We start from the raw sequence: 23,674 nt of genomic DNA, 5'->3' as shown, positions 1-23,674 counted from the left end.
GAAAATGACCTTAACATAGTGCCCGATACCTCCTCTAACAATTTTGGGGCACTGGCGGTACGTTCTTCTACTTTTCGGATTATTATTCTTTCATCATTTTCCAATAGCATTTTTTTCTCCCACTTCGTGGAATATTCTTCACTCTTCCTTCGTATCGCCATCTGTCAATTACATGCTGGACTGTAGAATGTGTCCACCCAACTATGTCACCTACTTTTCGCATTAAATATCCTTTGCAATACAGTGAAATAATTCGTTTCCTCAATTCAACTCCAGTTGACTCCTCCATTTCGCAGCACAACATTGAAAACTCCAAGGATATTAAGCGTGAAACAAGTTTGCAAGCTATCCTGAACCCTGTATGCCATAATTACCTTAGTTTCAAGAAAATTCCTCAGGAATTACTTTTTACTACCATGACTTTTGTGAGTTCTCAATATGGTTTTATCAAGTAATAGCTTAAAACTAAGAAAATTTGGCCTGTAAAAATCTCGTTAGAGGCTTATTTGGAGCGTTACAAGTTCTTTTGATTATATGCTTGTAGAATATAACGGATACGATGAGAATTGACCAAGAGAATTGGGGTTAAAGGAGCAAATTGACACTGTACCTTCATATTTGGGAGTAACTGTACATACGAGACCCGAGTCGTCTCGTCCATGAAACTACCAAACGATGGCTCGTTACTTGAAACCAGTCCTGTGTGTCGATTTTTTCCGTTTTCCGTTGATGAATTGAATTGTAATCGTTGAAATGTAATAATTGTGTAAAGAGGAAGAATTAAGGAAATTAGATAATGGATTTTCACAGTAACCGTTAAGAAAATAAAATTTGTGGACTAATGAAAACAAACCATCTATACTCACACATACACAAACTCGAATGCACACAAGGGTCACAAAGTCAAATTTAAATAAAATCACAACAAATATTATCCGAGTTTTGCAATCCTCTTTTTCAACCTCCGCAAAGCAATCTACGAACGACAAATAAATTAAATAAACATTTGATTGATTCCAAATACGAACAGCACCGCCTCGTGTGCTGGACGCGTTTGCTCTCGACGTGACGTTCAACCATGCTGTGCAATGAAGAGGAAAAGGGAAACAAAAATCGTTCTAATCAAATGGCACACACGTATCTGCAATGGCAAGTTCAAATTACAAATAAAACCATTCTTCAATCAGTCCTTTGTAACGAATTAACATGTTGTCAGTGATTTCATGGGATGAAAATTAGAGGGTGTCCAATGAAAGGCCATTTGCAAAATGATATATAAAAAAATAAACGTATAACAACATATAGATCAAACTTGAAAGACCACACTGAACCTATCAGTGGGTGAATATAGTCCGGTCGACTGAATGTCCTCCTGTCAGCTCAACATCCATTTGCGGTTCATCGCAGCATCGTCTTCAATTCGCTAAGATCATCAACCGAATGGCGCATATCTGAGAAAAGTTTTTCACATCAATATTTCCAACGTTTCCTTCCACCCCCAAGCGACCGAGCCCATTGGCCTAACTGAATGTTGAATGTATGCACCATCCGTCAGATGTGATTTCTGTTCAAATATTGACTAAAATTACCCAACCATGCGATATTGCCACTGGAAAAGGACAAACATGGAAGAGACGCTGTATGAATTCCGTCAAATGCCCAACGGAGCGTTCTACACTTTTTACGACAACCAACAAACCCAGTCTCGAAACCGAGCTGCAGCAACGGATAGGGCACAAGCCAGTGAAATATAAACTGCCAACTGAGTGATAAGAGTACGTGTGATCGTTTCTTTCTTTCTTTCGGTAGGAAAAGTCTCCCCGACATTGTGCTAGAGAAACATAAATTATTTATTTCGAAACTTCTATCAACCTTTCGTTCTTCCTTCGAGGGGCTCAATTTGTGCGACAGGAATATGCCTTGATTTTATTTCTTGCAAACGTTGCTTCCTGGGGTCTTGATGAGAAAGCTATCCATTCACATACAAAGAGGAGATACACTCTTTTCTGTCACGTGTGTGTGGGATAAAAAAGAAAAATTCAAGGTAACATTCATATAAGAAAAGCATCCGTACTGCTGCTACTTCCCATCCCTTTTTTTTGTTGCATTACAACCCTTTGGTCAAAGCGCACTTATGATACGACCTGTTTTCTAGAAAACAAAACGAAAACCTGCTCAAAACAGGGGAGCTTATCTCGATGCAAAGCAGACACATCTTATCTTTGCAAAGTGGACGACAATTTGGCAAGTCGAGTGCATAAGTAAAGTGATCATATTTTACAATTGATTTTCCTTCACATGCACCGCTGTAATCCAACATGAAGTGTTTACCATCAATGTAGAGATAGTACCTCAGAGATTTACAATTCTTATATCAAAGTCAAATTAATTGTCTACAAAATGTTGTGAGCAATGTCTATGAACTCAAAAAATCACAATTAAGAATTTACTAATAATTCTACGATTAAATTTTCCATGATTGCGTTCTTCGCAAAATATCATCGTTCAAAAAGGCATTCAAATGGAACCAGAACCTTTTCATGATTGCAAAACCCAAGCAACGTACCATCAATCTAAAATGTCGCCATGTTGTTTCGTCCCTTGAAAAATGTATACTTTATTTTCTTTTGCTTCTACCTTCCATCTAAGGTGGAAATATTTTAACTTTAAAATCCTTAATTCATATCCAATCTTCCCTGTGGCTTACTCTCGCTGTACTCATAAAATACCGTTTATTAATATTCATTTGTATCTGAAGCGTAATCTGTTTCGGATGAATGGATGCCTTCAGATTCCTCCTCGAGCTTTTCTTTTCGTTTCCAAAAACAGCAATGAAAAATTTCCCGAATGAATACTTAAGCTTGATGGAGGACAGTTGGATACGCTCAAATTGGCTATAGATTTTTTCATGTTTATTGAACGATGATTTGAAACAAAAGGGCAGCTGGCAATCCCTAATCTTTTTAAACGGTAAAATTATGCAATAGGAGAAGAAGCATGACCAGCAATTTGCCATCAAGCAGGCATTCATTCTGTGCAGAATATTATAAACCTAGAATAACCTGGAAATCATAAATTGCACGAGAACATGTAACATTATTCGCGTTGCATGCGTTGATAATTCATTCGCATCGAAAACACAAATCATGTGAAAACGAGCATCATTAAAATGTAAAGTGGTTCTTAAGCACACGTCGAATGTTAATGAGTTTACCTCTTTTTTGTACTTATCATAGCATTCGTATGCCATTTTTTATCCTGAAGGCATCTTTTCTGGATTGGTCAACATAATCATCCCACATATATAAATAGATGATATTTTATGTAACATCAATCAAGGGCATGATAGCGTTGTGTGGAATCGTGTAATGTTGATGCGTGAAAAACACTTGTAATTTTACCAGACCGAGAATAGGTGCTGGCTCAAGCCATCGAAGCTGACAAAATGTAAACCGAACGTACAGCTCGTTGTAAGAGTTTCTCCTCGCTGTTCGACATATTATTGCTCGGAATGTGTTCAGTCAAATGAAACGGAATGAATTACACAGGAACGGTTGGCAACACCGAAAGCACCGTATACTTTTACGCCTCGTAAGCCGTTGAGTGAAATGCGTAGGATGCTACAATGAACCAATATCGAAAAGAATTATGAAACCGGTGAAATGATGAGGACATATGAAAATTATCTACATAAGATTTACTAACAAATTTCCTCCATACAAAACGGGGTATCAAAAACAAAAAAATGGATGAGGCAGTTCAGCCAAAATAAAAATTCAGTTAGGTGATATTTCCTTAGTTATCAAAGCAGTGAAAGCTTTTCATAAATAAGTTACAAGTTAACAATTCATCCAATTTTAGATTATAGAAATAATTTACCCATTCAAGATTAATTACTTGGGATGAAGTTAATCTATGGAAATGGAATGGTTGATGAACAACTTTATAAAATATTTCCTATGTGCTCGATCTATTAAGAGAACATACATGTTATACGTTTTGTATTTCATCTAGTCATATTTTATAACAACATAAGAAATCAAAAGAAACTTGTACGCGTAACTCAAAACCCCGGTCTAAAAGGGAACACAGAAAGGTATTTCTTTTAGATTCAGATAAGTGCCACTTACTAAACTAAGCAACTTTAATAATTACGTCTGTTCGATGGTAGAAAATAAAGCAAAAAAAAATGGTGGCCATCTGAAAGATAGCTGTATTAGTCGCTCCAAAGGGAATTGTCATTGTTGCATAGGTTTGTTTCTGCTGCTCGAAATATGTTTTGGGAAATAATGCACTTCATCTTGAAGTGGAGATTTTTCTCAAGGATGACACCATACTCTCGTACCAACGATTACAGTCTGCAAAATTTACTTTTTTCCTCCGCCAAACACAGACAGCCAGCTTCTCTTCAATCATTCTACCACCGTGGGTTCGAAAATGCAACAAATGGTGAATACAATGAAGCAGAGGATATTCGATCTGGCGATCAATCAGGATCTGCATTTTTCAGTCCAATTTTGAAACGGAGCCTCTCTGGTCCCTGTCCGTTCGGGTTCTCTGCTCTTGAACGTCCTTTCGGTGCTTGTTGCACGTAGCTGATATTGCATGGCAAAAGTGAACCGTAGAGTGTAGCAGGGAAATAAATCTGTAATTTTCGCCAGAATTGCAGCGACACGTGTTTTTTTTAAAGCAAATTAGCAAATATGTACAATGTCAATATGACGATTGGGCAATCGGCAAAAAGACAGGAAATTTGATAAAGCGCAAATACCACGCAGAAAGCTGGAAACTTATTGAATTTTCCAAAGTTCCGTCCGAGCCGTGACATGCCGACGTCGGAGAGAAGCCTTTAAAATTTTCGCTAATTTCGGGAAAGGACTTACGTGAAACCGGTCTGCAGCGTGACGTGCCGCTGAACAGAGAAGAAATAAGCGTAAGGTGGAAGGGTGTTCGGAATTTTTGGATTTTGGATGATTGGAAAGAAGAATTTCGGGTTTCTTTACTCGCAAGTGTCCTGATGAAAATATCTGGTTTATTCAAAATTTCGAGCGTGGGCGTCTGGTTATCGTCACGTTGACGTGGGAATCCGGGGTTCGTAAGTTTATCCGTCGTAGGAAACATTGTGGTTAATAATTGACCTTTTTTGGTCTTTCGAGCGCATGCATGCTCGTTCTCTTGCGACATCATGCATTGTCGCTTATTCGTAAAAATGTGGCGTCAATGCTCACGATTGTATTCCTACATCGCTATGCACGCATAGTTTTCCATCTGGAAAACATAAAATATTTGGATTTTCCTCGATTGCGTTATTCTCGTACCTTCTTTCTTTGTTACGACTTTCTTGCCCTAACCTTTCTCATCTTAAGAAGGGAAAATTTTATCCCATGTCTTTTTCCCGCTTTCCTTGCTTTTCATACATTGTTTATTCTCTATTCGCGGTCAGGTATGAAATTTTCTACCCGTTGGCACCACGAACGAAACATATCGTCCGTTCGTAACATAAATTGTGGAACAAGGTCTCATTTGGGTTTCAAGCACAAAGTCCGGGACATGCAGATCTCCAACGTGATGCAAATTTACCGCAGCAGAACATAAAACGTACTGCGGTTATTTTCAACAATCGAAAAAGCTGCATAAAAGAAACGGAAATCTCGAAGCTTCTGATGGAATCCTGTTTTCATTTCGACAAAAGATTAAGCATTACTGGCAAATGCTACCTTCGTAAAGAAATTAAAGGTGGGTTTCAGAGATAAAACGAAAAAAACTTCCGCCGAAATTACCTTCTTACTCTCTCCTTGACAGACAACAAAGAAATGAAAACTTTCCAGACGAAACCAGACCACTGCCGAAAATCAAGCTCAGGAGTGGACAGCCGAAATAGTTGTGATTGGTGTCGCTAGCAAGTTTCAATCTCATGGATTACAACTTATGATACAAATATTTCCTTAATCACTGGCAATAGCTTTTAATTAGAACAGTAAAGGTCGGAAATAATAAAGGTCAAAATAGTAAAAAATGAAGTAGAAGACTAAAGAACAAAATTCTGTATACATTAGGCTTTGTTAGAAGTTTTTAAATACTCAAACTTTATTATGCCGATGCTTTTTCTGCCAAGTTAAAAGCAAAACTTCCGGTGCAGTCGTAGCAGGTGTAGGACAAGGACAAAACTGTGTCATTTGTACAGCGATGTCAGGAGTAGTAAACTACGGAAACAAATTGAAACACCGACCTAAAGAAATAGCGAAGAGCTAGTCTCAATTCCAACATTGCATTAAATCCAATTCATTCTTCTTTCGAATGAAAAGTGTATTACAAAGATGATATTCCGTAACATCAAGTACGACCTCATTCTCATTAGGCTTCCGTCTTTTGTTGCACTGTGTATAAGCGATACTGTACAATAAATGGAAACGAATGGAAAAAAGGAACAGATTATCCCGAGTTCGAACGACCAGGCACGCAGCTCGGCACTAATGAAGACGATTTAGTGTTTTAGCTCTACAGCAGTGTTCTTCTATGCTATCTAATTTTAAACTCAATATACGCCAACACATTTTTAGTGCGCTACGTACTGAAGAGAATTCATTGACTCTCTTTGGACGTGATCTTTATTGTATGGTAATTAAGGACATCCCACTCTGACATCGATTTCATTCCAAATAATAGTATTTAAAAGCATAATCTAGGTGCGAAAAAGTCGTTCCCACACTTACTATCTTACAGATTTTCGGATAAGCGTCCCTTAAGGATGTGGATATTACATGCACGCTTGTATTTTGATTCGGCTTACATAGATCAAATGTAGCGATTTATTTTAAATCGAAAAGTATGTAAAGAAAAGAGAATACACAACATTATTAGTTATAATATGAATAAATGAACGAAAAACGATTCAATTATCAAAAAATATAGTAATGCTTGACAAAACAGTAAGGTTATAAAATGGGAATGTAGAAGCCAAAATAGGTTTTACAAATATTTATTTTCTCGTGTCCGGTATTGTGTCAACACTGCTCGCTGCCCACAGAACTGCATCTGATAACACTCTGCGACCAAGACACACGCACACACCATAGACGCAATCTGGTATCCGTTGGCATTATTGTTTCAGAAAGAAAAAAGGATGGTCGGTGAAAACTACAGTGAAAACCTCTTACGCGTTGAAAGTGCTAAAAGCTGGGAAGTGAAACGACACAAAGTGTTACTCTTGAAACACTGGCATAAAACTGCAGTTTGCACGCTCGAAAGTTGTTTACAATCAATTTCAAACACTTTCATTTGCAGTGAACTAAGTAAAGTTTCCAATTTCCGCTAGAAGCTGAAAAAGACCCGCATTCCAGACTTCCAAAAATCGTGCTCGTGTTTGCCTTTTTCAGAAGCAGTATAACTTCATCTCGGGTTTATGTGCAAACTTCGTAGCCCGACCATCAAGTTCGTCCCAAAGCAGACGAAATAAGACCTGCGCCCACATCGTGTTATTCGTCCGTCAGCATGGGAATGCCATCGAGCGTAGGCAACCGTTTGGTAACCTCCCGGAAATACACCGCTTCGTCAAGGTTTTCCACGAGCGGGTTACCGGCGAACACTAGATCCTCCAGCATCCCCGAGATAGCCTGCAGCCTTGCCAGCTTGGTCCAGTCGCGTACGGCGTTGTTCGCCATGTAGAGAACCTTTAGCTTGCGTAGGCTTTCCACACCCTTTAGCTTATCGATCTGATTGTAGCTGACCCAGAGTTCTTCCAGAGTGTCTCCTACTGCTTCCTTGTTTTGATAAAGTTTGAGCAGTATTTTAAAGCATGAACTATAAACCTTCTAGAGCTCGGTAAAAGTTGGAACAAACCAAAGAGCAACACTTACAAGACCGTTAAACGATTTGATGTAATTCCGTCCAAGGGCGAGAATTCGTAAATTTTTCATTCCATTCAGACCAGTTATTTTTTCGATCATGATGGAAAAACTTTACTTTCTGCGGTATGGAAAAAGGTTATTTAAAGAAATCGCATTTGAAATTAGAAGACACTTACTGGCAGATAACCAGAGTACCGAGCGTGCCGTCCATTCGCTCGATCGGAGGCCATGGGAACTGTAACTCAATATCCTTAATATATAATATTCGATAGGATTCGTTCGTTGTGGAGCGGTTCTCTCTTCTTCAACGTTGGCGGCAGTTAATTAAATAAGTACACTAACTCCGTCGTCGCTTGCCTAAACCGTCGGATATACCTCACCGAAGCTTACTCTGCCTAAGTTTCCGCGTGATAGCGCGTGGGAAGTGGAAAACAATTGATTAATTGTCTTCGTGAATTGGTACCAGACAAATGTAGGGATATGCTAGTAAAAGCAATAATTCACAGTCGGTCGTAAAATTGAGCGAATGAAATAACCGAGGTTAAGACAATTGGCGTATCTATTATTTTCCGATAATAAAAGGATCATTGTATTCTTATAGAATGGAATCAGAGCAATAATTCTTCTACGTTTTGTTGCTCGCATACACAGTTTTTTTTACATTAAATGTGCAATAAAGTTAATCCTTGTCTTTTAGGATAGCAAAAAATATTGATTTTAAATAAAGTTACCTTGTATCACTGTATTTGCTTTAGGTCCGCCAGTTTCTTGCTTTACAAAGAAAAGTAAAGCAAGCAACTTTACATGCAGTTCCAACTTATGATTAATTGAAGATGAAAAAGTGATTGTGTAGTGATTTAGTTCTTGAACGCTGTACCGTAGATGTACAGATGTTAATGAAATTCTACATAAAAAGTTGGATAACAAAATCAATGTTCGGTCAAATCATACCATTTATTGCACAGTGCTAGCCTAACTACCATAGAATATAAAAAAAATAAGTGAGAAACTCTTAAATTGATATTTCTTCAAGTTTCAGAAACTCTTTGTGTGGCACATTATGTTCCTAACTTGACGCATGGTTTTTGCAATGTTCCTTACTTGGCGCGATGTGTTCCTTACTTGGCGCACTTAAAACAAAATGGATGTAGTTCATTGAATTCAACAGCTTTATTCAAAAGTCAACTTAAAACAATAGAAACACTTTCCAACAGCAATTAAAAAAACAATATAGCTTTTTTTGCAACGCACTTTGGCTTCTCCCGTGGAAATAAAACTATCTCATCGCTAACTTTTATAATCTCATTCATCAAAGCCTTCTATGATTCAAAAATATCTAGCAATGCAAACAGTCATATTCTCCACGGAGAATAATTAGGAACACTGTGAGCCAAACTTAGGGCAAAATATTTTCGTTTCGTTTCGCCCACTCCTTAGCAGCGTTTTTTTTTTACCTAGCTAACGCGGGTAAAAAATGGCGCACTCGTGAGATGGAATTTTTCATTTAATTATATATACATTCAATAACTAAAAACCAATAACATGTTTTGATGCGGATGTATTGTACAAACATAAACAAATATTTGACTGCATATTTTAGGCTGAAATGTTTTGGAAATAGTCTAATTTCGAAGAAAATATTAGAAAAAGCGCCAAGTTTGGACCCGCGCCAAGTATGGTGCTTCTACGGTAACTGTTTCAGGCAAAGAGCGTTTCCGACAGGTTGTTGGTTTGAGCTGTTTTAGGCGAGGCAGTCGAAATTGCTCTTTTGGACGAAACATTATACGATTTCCTTTAGCAAAAAGAGAACAGATGTTTTGTTTTTGCCCTGAAAAACAAGGTATGGAATAATGATGTTTGATCTTTTTCGACCTTCATCGTAAAAATCAACCGTTTGGGAATCTTTACAAAGGAAATCGATACGGGGTGCAAAAACGAACTTGAACATCTCCAATGCCCCCAGCAAATTGGGAAATCATTCAAAATGTAGCGGAATTGACAGTCAAGTTGTTCCGGGAAGAAATGATCATTCAAAACCAACAGCTCTGATTCTCGGTTCTTACAAAGCTGAAGACAAAGCTGAAGACTTCAAATCAAATAATTTTATACAAACCCACGCCCATGCAGGCAGGATGCCATTCGATGTTCTTCCATGCTAACTTCCACGTATTCAGTTTTTCATATTCAAGAACAATGGGAAATGATGCGCAACGCTTCGCGTGATTGAAGACGTTGAATTTTTTGCACCCTGGAATTTTTTGCGCCATTGTAAAGCGATATAAAGATATTAGAGATCGATTCATAAAATTGTCATTACAGCTTAAAAAAAAGAAATGTAACTCTAACTTAAAAAGGGAACACATTATAATGCGCGAACATTCCTTGCTGGCGTTCTACAAAACTTTGGGTCGTAGTGCAATTGGGATGGCACAATTTGTGCACAAACCGAGAAGAATTCATTTGCAGCACCAAACACAAGCGCACACACGAGTGGGTAAAAAAAAATACTGAATGCGTCATAATGTCCATTTCACAAGTTAGAGCTGGGATGCTCAACAATGGCGATGTGCTTAGTCAACGTTTCTTCTTAGTCAGTGACTTATAAGAGTAGCCACCAGGTCAAGAGTGCACTAGCTATGTTTTTATCCATATTTGACACCACTGCTCGAGATTGCAACTGTCGCAGTATTATGTGAATTTTCATATCCTTCTTATTGTAGAAGGAGGGTCATAATTTTGCTGAAACGAAGGAAAAGCATGTTGGAAACTATTGGATTTTTAATGCTGGCAGGTCAAAGGTTATACTGCTTAACGTAACAAAAAGCATCAATTAAGTCGAGAAACACCAGACACTAATATAGTTATCTTACCAAATGTTGTAAATAACACCCTTTCAAAGTATAATTGTTTATTTTATTTGATCAGTTATATACTTTGCTAGGTTATAATACTAAGGTATATAAGCCTTTATTACCGACGGGGTTTGGTGGTTATGAAACAGAACAAGAAACATGATCGCACCGGAGACGTATCACATGTCAAAATGGTGCTACGACGTGTTTCATGCTTTTCTCTTTTTTCAAGAAACCTCTTCTTCCAGTTTTCATCGCAACGCTAACAAGCTACCATATCCTTCCTTTCAAACATTTTACACCCGGAAGACTCTTGTTTCCCAGCAAATTCACAAGGCGAGCAAAACTGGCTGAATCAGCATTTTATGTCAATGTGTCGCAAGATGTCAGAATGAACTTTTCCGCAATTTGATGCTCTTTTTGGCTTTCCCCGGGAGCTATTATTAAAAGAATTTCAAGCTCTAGAGAACTCAACAAAAGAGCAAAGAGTGGGTTGGTGCTTTGGAACAATATACTCGTAAAACAACATCTAAGAGGTGTAAAATTTATGTCACTGTCGGAAAATTTATTTCGAGCCATTGAATTATTATAATGGTTGCTCGAACGAAGGAAACGTTATTGCTATATTTAATCTTATTTATCATCGCGTGCAAAATGACAAAAATATTTTGGTATCATGATGATACAAACTGATAGCGTTTGTGTGTAACAATCAGTGCGGCAAAGTCAGGATCGAAAAGATATCAATCAACAATAACTCAATGGAGCATTACGAAAATTTCAACTTCTCGAAGAGGAACTAACTACATAATTTATGGACATTCATTGCAACTATTTGTAACACATTTTGGGCCATATTAGACCTTTTCTTCAGCCATTGCAGAACTTTTTTGGTACGTCTTCGGATCACATTAGAGAACACCAAATGTGGGATTAAATTTGCGGATGCTCATGCTGGACGGGTGCCATAAATGATATATGCTATGACGAACACAGTTTTGACAAGATCTCTTCTGTTTCTCATTTTTTAACAACACAGAGTTCGTGATGTCACATAGCGTGAGATTTTTAAAGTAATATACAATGTGTGAAGTATAACTGACTGTTAAGGATAATTTCCAAGAAAGACTAGTAGGCGCAACATCCAACTTGTAGTAATATAACTTTTCATCATAAATAAAATAAAGTTTTCATTCGCTGAAGAACTCCCTTGGGATTAGAAGAAAGCATTTCTATATGAATATATTTGCATCCAACAAGAAAACATTCACTCGAGTCTGTATCCTCCTTGTATATTACAGTCTGCTGCAAGTAAAATCGGACACTCAAAAAATGAGAAGGTCTGCTGTCTTTCCGCAAGCCTACAGCATTCCCGGAACCGAATATTGACCTTCAACGTATACAATTCTTTTCGTTAACTCTTTCACTACGTAAGAAAAATGAAAACAAAATCAAAATCGATTGTTTTACTGAGATTCGGCGCAAAATGTGCGCGAAGACCCGAAAATCGGACACGCAAGTAAAATCGGACAGCTAGGTTTCTTTGCCGTTTGGCGCACTGCAAGTGACTTTAGGTCGTTCTAGTACCACAAATATGAGTTGGCCACTATTGTTCTTTGTAGTTGCAAGGTAGACAACAAAGTGAAGAAACAAAAATACTCAAATTTTTCACAGAAGCAACAAACTTATACTTGTTAGTATCAGATGGGATTATGGCCCAGATTATGGTCAGTAAGATGATCAAAACATGAAGGGAAACTACTTACGAGGAAACCAGAATAGGATTGGATAATCTTGTGAAATGAAAGTTTGTTAATTTCATTACTGAAGCCCTGAGTTTAACGAGATCAATGAAGCATAACCCAGTAACCCACTTGGAAACGTGGGAAGAAGAGTTCTTAAAGTAAGAAAACAATGGTTAAATGAAGAAAATTCATCATATATATTAACACAGTCAAAGGTATTAACCATTAGCTTTCATATCAGTTAAAAAAATCTTGAAGTTTGGACATGATTGATCAATCATATGGTATCGTAACTCCGTCGAAGTTCCTGGGAAGCTGCATGTCATACACGGCATCATGAACAAGGTGTATTACATCAATATTTTCAAAATTAAGTCAAAACCTAGCACCTAATAACTAACATTTGAAGTAATATTTTGTATTCTATCAAGATTATAATCCAAAACACACATTGCTGGACACTAGATTATGGGTATTATTCAACTGCCCAAACTGCTCACTACCGTCATCCAATAACAATACACTTGTGGGTAACAAAGCACTTGTAGGAACTTATGGTGGTGGTTGTACGACTACAAACCAATTTAAAACTTCTTGTGATAATTGAAAGACGTAAACTAAAGAGTTTATGTAAAGAAAATTACGAAAAATAAGTTGGAAGCACGCCAAAACGGCTACAAGTTTTTTTTAGCTACAAGTGAAAACTTGAGAAAATGCTGAATTTCAAACACCTGTTTTGATTATTTGCATTGCATAAAGTGAATTGTGTTAGAAACTTATGATAAAAAATCATTTTTAGCTAAATTTTAACTAAAACATTACAAATAATCCACAGTGAAATAGTAACAATCTTTGTTTGCATTCTTGTCAGCTTATCGTTATTTTTTATGGGTTTTTTGTATGATAATTTGGGTACCTATAAATCAAGTACAAAGAACAATAGTGGCCAACAAATAAATGTGCAGGTACAACGACATGCGACCACTTGAAGTGCACCAACCGGCAAAGAAACCTAGCTGTCCGATTTTACTTGCGTGTCCGCTTTTCGGATCTTCGCGCATATTTTGAGCCGTATCTCAGTAAAACAATAGATTTTGATTTCGTTTTCAATTTACTTACATAGTGAAAGAGTTAATGAATAGAACTGTATACGTTGAAGGTCAATATTCGGTTCCGGGAATGCTGTAGGCTTGTGGAAAGACAGCAGACCGTCTCATTTTTCAAGCGTCCGATTTTACTTGCAGCAGACTGTATATCTTCCCAAACAAACTCTGTTTTGAGCCCAGCAAAGCAGACGCATACTAGTAAAAAAAGTTTCATCGTTGGATTTATTGCTTTCCGATCCAAATATCGCAGATATGAACTTTTCCCGGGCACATGTAGTTAACCAGGGCCAATCGGCTAAAGCTAGAGCAACAAAAGAAATTGTAATTCTTTAATTATGTTTTCGTTTTGACTTTCCCCTTCCCCCAAACCGCCAGCCGTGGCCTTTGCGATAATGGGAAAATTGTCAACACATTTATTTTCCCACTAGACCAACGATTTTTGACATGGTATTTCACTACGAACATAGTGCGGCAGACAATCAACATGGCAATAGAAATTTTTTAAGAGATTAAGAGATTCTTTATTTTGAAAATAGTGATCTTTTGAGTCTATGCTTCATTCTGCACTTGAGAGAGGTTGAAAGACAATCAATAATGTAATATCATGAAAATCGGCCTATGAGCGCCGGGGCTCACCACCTCGACGGCGTGGGTTCGAATCCCAACCGAGACCGGACAGTCCCCTGTACGAGAGGACTGACTATCCACGTACAACTCGTAAGTCTCGTAAGTCCTTAACGGGCAGGCATGACCAAAAGAGGTCGTTACGCCAAAAACAAAAAAAAAAGAAATATATCATGGGAGATTATGTGAAGTTTTCATTTTAAGGGACTTGCCGGATAAGTGAGAAAAATATCGGTATTTATAATTGATTTGAAATTTATGTATCATAAAAGATTCAGCTCGAAGAAACTAGACTAGATGACTTAAGTTTTCGCTTATGGAAAGAGGCAAATGTATAAAACTCGTTAGGTCTGTCTGAAAGATTTAACAAATTAGTCAGAATTGAATCATTTCAAACACACGGCAGCCTTTTTTTAAAGTACTGTTTCGCTTGACGATATTTCTCAGAATCTCCGCGATTATAGTCACAATTAGGTAAAATGGGACTTCGCCAAATAGACGAAAATGGCTGGCTGGCTGTGAAAAATAGATTCAGGAACCGATTTTAGGACTGGAGTGCTTTTCGTCATCCATAACTCACAGCTTTGCTCCCCTGAAACTCCCTTTACCTTGAATCAAGCATTAAAGTTTTTTCGCAAGATAGTTTCTTCAAAACCTTGGACGCGTCCTTTCAAACACGATATTGCACTCGTTTCAGATTCAAAGATCGTTTCCCTTCTGAATTACATCGATTACCTTTAAGACGTCTTTCCATTTAATTGAAGTTTCTTTACAATGATTTCACGCTTCTTTTCTCTCGGCTTCTCTGGAAAATGTATGATCATCTCCTCCAAGAATGGAGGCATTGGGAGGAAGAAATTGAAATTACTCTTCTAACTCAATCAATGATTGTGTCGTCTTGCTAAACGGGACACGCGACCGATTTGCTTTTCCTGCCTCTCGAATTCAGGCTCGTTTCTTATCCACAGAGATTAAGCTAGTGCCGGATGAGTGTATAGCGTCATGTGAACCGAGAAACTACATGTTCTTCAAATAAATAGAACATGTTAGATGTATACAATTTATTAAAAATAAGGTTGTTTTTAAACTATTGTAGTATTGAAATGAGGTAAATCAACCTTTTTATATTTCACGACAGTGCATATTACGGATAAGGATTGAGGAATAAAATAAGATTGCCTATAACTTCAACCAATGCCACACAGTCAGAAGCTACGACATCCATATAAGGAAACCCACAATGCCAAATCACCGTATATAAGAGAGAGAAAAAATGTTTCAAAAACGTATACGACAATGATAGGGACGAATATTGGGCCAGCAATTTCTATGACGTTAAATTTTCCACGAGTAAACAGGAAGTGAGACGTAACGTTGCAACGTGAAAACCTCCCAATTTCCCCTCGTTTACAGTCGCTAATGGCAGAAGAAATTTATGACCCCGGGACAGTTTATGCATTCAACTAACGTCGTTAACGCTGTATGAGTTTTGTTCCCATTACCGCCTTCCTACTATTTTTAACAACGTGCACGAGCAGGGGTTCCTGAGGTAATACGTTCACCTTAAGGAAAACTATTAAATTTTCAATGAACTGTTGAGGATTTTTTGTCGTTTTTTGCTAAAAATTATGAATTTTCCACTTTTCGAAACAAAGAATTTTGTTAGATCTGCATCCATAACAAAGTGGCAGAACGCGTCGAAACAAAGAGGTAAAATGCACCATAACAGTAAGGAAAAATGCAGCACTCCTCGAATAAACAATTGTGGATCAATTAAATAGCTCAACAATTTCCTGTAATTTGATCGAAAATAAACGAAATTAAAGGATTCAACCCAGCCTGCAAAATCGTTATGCTATCTCGTTTCGTTGTTTACAGAACAAGATGGAACGATGATTTTGCACACCAGGAATTCTTTTATTATTAGATATTTTTATATAAAACGATAGAATTCGTGTTAGTTTGGTTACAAACTGATGCTTTTTGCCCTTACCTACAGGGTTCATTATGCAACCGTTCATAGTTGAACATATTTTTTATCCTTATACTTAAAATAGTTTTGAGCGTTGCTTAGCGTTTTTTTCGTTTGACGCGTTTTTTCGACCATGCGTTTTTCGACCGTCGCGCCCGCCACAGCTCAAACCAAACATGCGATGGAAACACTCTCTATCTGAATCGTTTTCAGCAAAACATCGAGAGCAAAATCACTACAGCATAACACAAAACATCTGTGTCTTGAACGATAAAGTTTTCATCTTCACTTAAGCACAAGTTTTAATGTATTTTAGAAAAAACTTTTGTAAACAAAACCTCCACACGTACGAATGAACAAGTTGGAACTGCATTGACAGCTTGCTTTGATTTCCTTTGTAAAGGTAGGGTAATGTCAAGGTGTATAAATTAGAAGGTGAAGTCGTCCAGTGTAAAATGACATTTCATGACTTGACATAACACTTCTGGGGTATTCATATGGGTTTTGAGGGGGGGGGTATCGGAAAAGGATTGGGCTTTTGACATAACTCTTCTCAAATATGGCACCCCTTCAAAAGCGACATAAAGTCACCTTCTATATTTATACACCTTGGGGTAATGTAAGCCAGTTTCATGAAAATGATATTTTTTCAAGACACTGACAGGGCCAAGGTATGTACATCGTTTCAAGGTAACCTATTTTTTAAATCAACATGTTTTGTTATCAAAATAGATAAAAAAATGCTTTTATTGCACCTTTAGTGCTTAAAAAAACTGTTTGCTTTATTTTTGTTCATCGATCATATGGAGATTCTTTTATCATCGAAAAATAATAGATACGTCAGCTGTCCCAACCTTGGTTATTTGATGCAAATGTCAATTTCAGGCAAGGCACAAGGTATATATAATGTTTCAAGGTAACTTTATTATAAAATCAATAGTTTTTGTGATCAATGTGTTCTAAAAATGTCAGGATTTTTAGTTTAGCAAACTATAAACTGAAGAAGCGTGGTTTTCATATTTTGATTTGATGAACATACAATGATGCTTTTATTTTCGAAAAATAAAGATACTCCGACTATCCTAACGCTGTTAATTTTATGAAAACAACTTTGTCCACGCAAGGTACAAGGAGCATTCAAAAATTTAAGGAGACTTTATGATAAAATCAGTAATTTGGTTATCCATTGGTGGGCCCAAGGTGTGTATAGAGTTGTAAGGTATCTTTGTATAAGCACATTTTTTTGTTTTCAAAAAGATGTGATGCGTTCCGTAAAAAAAATGTTTATGCGAACAACAATCAGCAGAAACACGATAGCAATCGGTTTTACTTTCTATTTCATGTAAATATAATGGGCATGTGAAACTGATCTTGTGCAAACCCAAGGTGTACACGGCATATGAAATAGAGATAATGGAATATCATCATGGGTTTTCAATAAAAAAATGGAATTGCAAGGTGATTTAATTTTTTGTCATAATTTTGACATCTTGATGCAACAGTTTTGACACCTTTGAGGAGGGCTGGAGACAAGGTGTATATATTAGAAAGTGAAGTCGTCCAGAGTAAAATGACATTTCATGACTTGACGTAACACTGCTGTTGGTATTGTTGTGAGTTTCGAGTGAGTATTGGACAAGGTTTGAGCTTATGACAAACCAATAGTCAAATATGGCACACCTGCCACAGCGACGTAATGTCACCTTCTATATATATATACCTTGGGCTCGAAAGCCAAAAAAAAGTGAAATAGAGACATGACAGAGAAGAACGAGCAAGAGGGAGAGGAAGTCAGATAGACTGGGGAAGCAGGAATGGAAGAGAAATAGAGAAAGAGAGAGAGAGAGAGAGAGAGAGAGAGAGAGAGAGAGAGAGAGAGAGAGAGAGAGAGAGAGAGAGAGAGAGAGAGAGAGAGAGAGAGAGAGTTAAGAGAGAGAGAGAGAGAGAGAGAGTGAGAAGGGGTGGGAAGCGAGTGAGATAGAGTGAGGGAGAGAGGGGGAGGCGTGAGAGAGAGAGAATGAGGAGTGAGGGGGTGGGGGCGTGAGAGGGGCAGCATAAGAGGGGGAACGGGAACAACCGTGCGCTGGCCGACTTTGGTAGCAACGTGGTCAGTTAATTGGAACGAACAAGGCAGGATAAGGGAGATACATCCTTCCGAGAAACACAGAAGGTGGGGGATAACATGCGTCACAGTGTTCCGGGTTTCGAGCTGATACTGCGGGGCTTCGACCTGGACCAGGAAGAGGTCCAGAAAGATTCGCATCTAATTTTTGATTCCACAATTCGAATTTGTATTTTAACCCGCTTACCACCATTTGACACAAAAGACCTTCTACAGAAAGAACTAGCAAAAGTAACGCGGACGACATGAAACCTTCCATGGGGCGGAAGGGGATCCAGGAGTTACCGACGGGCCAGGTACCTGGCCTCCAAAAAACTAGTCCTTATACTTAAAATAGTTTTGAGCGTTGCTTAGCGTTTTTTTTCGTTTGACGCGTTTTTTCGACCATGCGTTTTTCGACCGTCGCGCCCGCCACAGCTCAAACCAAACATGCGATGGAAACACTCTCTATCTGAATCGTTTTCAGCAAAACATCGAGAGCAAAATCACTACAGCATAACACAAAACATCTGTGTCTTGAACGATAAAGTTTTCATCTTCACTTAAGCACAAGTTTTAATGTATTTTAGAAAAAACTTTTGTAAACAAAACCTCCACACGTACGAATGAACAAGTTGGAACTGCATTGACAGCTTGCTTTGATTTCCTTTGTAAAGGTAGGGTAATGTCAAGGTGTATAAATTAGAAGGTGAAGTCGTCCAGTGTAAAATGACATTTCATGACTTGACATAACACTTCTGGGGTATTCATATGGGTTTTGAGGGGGGGGGTATCGGAAAAGGATTGGGCTTTTGACATAACTCTTCTCAAATATGGCACCCCTTCAAAAGCGACATAAAGTCACCTTCTATATTTATACACCTTGGGGTAATGTAAGCCAGTTTCATGAAAATGATATTTTTTCAAGACACTGACAGGGCCAAGGTATGTACATCGTTTCAAGGTAACCTATTTTTTAAATCAACATGTTTTGTTATCAAAATAGATAAAAAAAATGCTTTTATTGCACCTTTAGTGCTTAAAAAAACTGTTTGCTTTATTTTTTTCATCGATCATATGGAGATTCTTTTATCATCGAAAAATAATAGATACGTCAGCTGTCCCAACCTTGGTTATTTGATGCAAATGTCAATTTCAGGCAAGGCACAAGGTATATATAATGTTTCAAGGTAACTTTATTATAAAATCAATAGTTTTTGTGATCAATGTGTTCTAAAAATGTCAGGATTTTTAGTTTAGCAAACTATAAACTGAAGAAGCGTGGTTTTCATATTTTGATTTGATGAACATACAATGATGCTTTTATTTTCGAAAAATAAAGATACTCCGACTATCCTAACGCTGTTAATTTTATGAAAACAACTTTGTCCACGCAAGGTACAAGGAGCATTCAAAAATTTAAGGAGACTTTATGATAAAATCAGTAATTTGGTTATCCATTGGTGGGCCCAAGGTGTGTATAGAGTTGTAAGGTATCTTTGTATAAGCACATTTTTTTGTTTTCAAAAAGATGTGATGCGTTCCGTAAAAAAAATGTTTATGCGAACAACAATCAGCAGAAACACGATAGCAATCGGTTTTACTTTCTTATTTCATGTAAATATAATGGGCATGTGAAAACTGATCTTCGTGCAAACCCAAGGTGTACACCGGCATATGAAATAGAGATAATGGAATATCATCATGGGTTTTTCAATAAAAAAATGGAATTGCAAGGTGATTTAATTTTTTGTCATAATTTTGACATCTTGATGCAACAGTTTTGACACCTTTGAGGAGGGCTGGAGACAAAGGTGTATATATTAGAAAGTGAAGTCGTCCAGAGTAAAATGGCATTTCATGACTTGACGTAACACTGCTGTTGGTATTGTTGTGAGTTTCGAGTGAATATTGGACAAGGTTTGAGCTTATGACAAAACCAATAGTCAAATTATGGCACACCTGCCACAGCGACGTAATGTCACCTTCTATATATATATACCTTGGGCTCGAAAGCCAAAAAAAAGTGAAATAGAGACATGACAGAGAAGAACGAGCAGAGGGAGGAGGAAGTCAGATAGACTGGGGAAGCAGGAATGGAAGAGAAATAGAGAAGAGAGAGAGAGAGAGAGAGAGAGAGAGAGAGAGAGAGAGAGAGAGAGAGAAAGAGAGAGAGAGAGAGAGAGAGAGAGAGAGAGAGAAGAGAGGGGTGGGAAGCGAGTGAGATAGAGTGAGGGAGAGAGGGGGAGGCGTGAGAGAGAGAGAATGAGGAGTGAGGGGGTGGGGGCGTGAGAGGGGCAGCATAAGAGGGGGAACGGGAACAACCGTGCGCTGGCCGACTTTGGTAGCAACGTGGTCAGTTAATTGGAACGAACAAGGCGGGATAAGGGAGATACATCCTTCCGAGAAACACAGAAGGTGGGGGATAACATGCGTCACAGTGTTCCGGGTTTCGAGCTGATACTGCGGGGCTTCGACCTGGACCAGGAAGAGGTCCAGAAAGATTCGCATCTAATTTTTGATTCCACAATTCGAATTTGTATTTTAACCCGCTTACCACCATTTGACACAAAAGACCTTCTACAGAAAGAACTAGCAAAAGTAACGCGGACGACATGAAACCTTCCATGGGGCGGAAGGGGATCCAGGAGTTACCGACGGGCCAGGTACCTGGCCTCCAAAAAACTAGTTTAAAAATAAGTAAATCTGCATACTTACTGAGAATTTTATATGTAGTTTGAAGCCGTGATTCTAATTAACAGAACTATGTATGCCACGTATAAAAACATTGAATTTCGCACAGAATTCCTTATAGCAGTTGTCAGCAAAATTAAATCAGAACCTGTCGGAACCGATGATATTCTTGTCATTTCGCGTTTCTGTTGATGTAGCGCCATCAAATACACATGGTGACCATGTTTTAGCTCTCTCTTACAGGGTGACTACTTTATTCGCGACCAAAACGCGTAAATAAAAAGAAATAGGAAAATGTACGTTTTGCTTCAGCAGTGCATACTACCCCAGCCACCCTTATGTCATAAATAAGGATGAAGTGTACAAGAAAAATGTAGAACCAACAAACATTTGCCAGAGCAAACGATAGCGAAAGTACCGGGATCGTTATCAACGTCTCAAAAAGCCAGCTTATAGACGTATAGAAACCGTTGAACGAGATTGGTAATAATGGCATTCGCGGAAGAGATAGCAACACCTTTTATTACCAAAATTGTTGCGAAAAGTGATTTTTCAGATTTCGTGGAAGGAATTGATCGTGCAATATTGTAAAAATATCACCGTGCAGAAAAAACATTATTGAAAAACTGTTTGAAAATTTTCTTGTTCAATACTATATTAGTATGACCAATTCTAGTCAAAGTATGATTCATAATTCTTATTTTACTTGAATATATTCTTAACTATCGAATCACAATCAAGATAAAAAAAATCTTAGGAAAAACCAACATTATTTTATCCTAATTCACATCCAAGACACTACTCATAAGGTGTAACCTTATAACCTTAACCTTAACATAACAAGTAATCACATTAAAAGCAACAGTTCCTTCCAGCATTCGGAAAAATCACCACTGTTGATATGTCCTTTTACGATGATGTTATGATGTTAGGGAGATTGTATTACGATGATAATGGAATACTGATAGTTGAATGTCCTCGAATCTGCTCACCTTTTGATGTTAATTGTTTTTATTCCCAATCGGCTACTGATGAAAAAGCAATTTTCAGAAATCTATGAGCAGAAAAGAGGGAATCCCGGGCTACTCATGTCCCAGTGTTGAAAAAAATGGACATACATATGCAACACGTCAAACGAGCAACTAAAAGCAAAAAAAAATATGCATAAATCCATTCGCACTTTAAGATGCCAAGGGTTGCATGGGAAGGTGATCCGGGCCACCGCACACCCGAGCTGTAACGCTGCACAATCATTGCATTAACTGCACAATCATTGCATGGACTTCCATGCAACATTTTATTAGAAGATAATTTGAATGTTATCATATACTGCGAATTTCGGAACTTTTTTAAGTACATTTATTGGGTTTTTACCAAAACGTAATCGAGAGCGAACGCATTTTTTAACATATAGTAAGTCTTATAGCAAATGGACAGGGTTTAAGGTTTAGACATTAAAATTTAATGATAAACTACATTCGGCGTAAAAAATTCTTGATCTTCATAGGAAGTCGTTTTCGTAGTTCATAGTTGTTGTAAGTTTACGTAGATTACAGGATAGCTTTTTTTCATTATTTATGTGTGTCATGTTCGTAAATAATCCACTTGAACGATCAAAAAAGCTCATTGTGCTCCGCAGCTAATTATTTAGCATAATATTTCCCACTCAATGATTGTTTTCCAACGATGGTAAAAAGCGATAATGGGACAAAAAACAAATCCGGGCGATATAAACCTGCATTGACATTGGAGGCATCAAATGTTTCGTTGAGATTGAACTTTATTCATTTACGTTTGGATCATGCACAGATAGGCAACAGTATTTCAGTTGGACGTCATATGTTTACTTACGGTTGAACAGTGATACAGAAGCAGTTGAACGATGCTTACCTGGGCTCGAAAACGGTGTAAAACCTAAAGATATTTCTATGCTATGCTAGTGTGATACATGTGGCACCATTTAACCTTCGTTGGTGTATATTGTATATCATTGAAAAAATAAAACGATACATCATTTCAAAAGATCTTGCTCTATGCGACGCTTGGGTTTCGCAGGCAAAGCGTGTGCAATAGGCAATCGCCGTAGTTAATAGCACAACCAAGTACTGTGTGGCTTTTATGTTAAAATGCATGCCTCCTCCACCGCCTCCGTTACAAATAGTATTACTATTACTTCCATATGCACAATACAACTGGCTTGATAAACGGGTTTCGTACGTTGCATTATCGTTTTCAAGGCATGTTTGCGTATCAATTACGTTTAAGTTGGTCCGATAGCTCACCGTCTTCGTAAAAACTGAATTCCATCACGGTTCCGTTCGTACCAACTAGTTATATCTGTTTCTGCATTCCAAACAGTTGCAGGTCGCAAGAAGTTAGAACTATTCATATCAGTTGATAATTGTATAATTGCGACTTCGTTGGCAAAGCTAGAGTGAATATATTGGGAATAGAGTATAATATGAGCCACATTCAACACACTTATTTTCACGTGTGACGCGATATCCCACAGTGGTATTATAATAAGAACAATGAGCAGCTGAAAATAAAACAAGAAAATAAATAGTAGACTTGGGTCATTCTGTTGAGTATAAAATAGTTACCAGTAACAACAGTGTTTCTGTTAAGGATGGGTCCACCGCACAAATTATTAATCAGCGTACTATAAATTGTAACATGCCATGGCCATTTTCTTTGTTTACCTTCACCAATTTATTTTCGTTTTTTTTTTGT

The 23,674-nt window shown here is 37.7% G+C and overlaps 1 pseudogene; it reads right to left on the bottom strand.

The window, feature by feature from the left end:
- Nucleotides 1–7,475: 7,475 nt before the first annotated feature.
- LOC131264425 (dynein axonemal light chain 1-like) lies at nucleotides 7,476–16,195 on the bottom strand (annotated as a pseudogene).
- Between the last annotated feature and the right edge of the window lie 7,479 nt (nucleotides 16,196–23,674).

The sequence above is a fragment of the Anopheles coustani genome, chromosome 2 (assembly GCF_943734705.1).
Source record: "Anopheles coustani chromosome 2, idAnoCousDA_361_x.2, whole genome shotgun sequence".
Classification (NCBI taxonomy): Eukaryota; Metazoa; Arthropoda; class Insecta; order Diptera; family Culicidae; genus Anopheles; species Anopheles coustani.
The sequence above is the reverse complement of the archived record's forward strand: the minus strand, read 5'-3'. Positions and strand labels throughout refer to the sequence as shown.